At 29.4% G+C, this 218-nt stretch overlaps 1 protein-coding gene across 1 annotated transcript in view; it reads right to left on the bottom strand.

The window, feature by feature from the left end:
• The window catches only part of LOC119591988 (CWF19-like protein 2), a gene marked incomplete at its 3' end in the record, with an annotated part of 6,657 nt that overhangs the window by 2,772 nt on the left and 3,667 nt on the right, over positions 1 to 218 (bottom strand).

Consider the following 218-nt stretch of genomic DNA (forward strand, 5'->3'; position numbering starts at 1 on the left):
ATCTTTCCCAAAAATTAATGTTACATAAAACAGTATAAAAGCCTATGTGAAGTATAGGAAATACTGGGCTTGATCCTTAAAGGAAAAAAATATGAAACTTGGTTCCTATAGTATGTCTGCACACTACATGAGACATGGCAAAAGTAACAAAAAACAGAGTTCAATTTGTTCATAAAATAAATATGGAAATTTGATGATTAGATCCGAACTAATTTTGT

The sequence above is a fragment of the Penaeus monodon genome, chromosome 29 (genome assembly GCF_015228065.2).
Source record: "Penaeus monodon isolate SGIC_2016 chromosome 29, NSTDA_Pmon_1, whole genome shotgun sequence".
NCBI lineage: Eukaryota > Metazoa > Arthropoda > Malacostraca > Decapoda > Penaeidae > Penaeus > Penaeus monodon.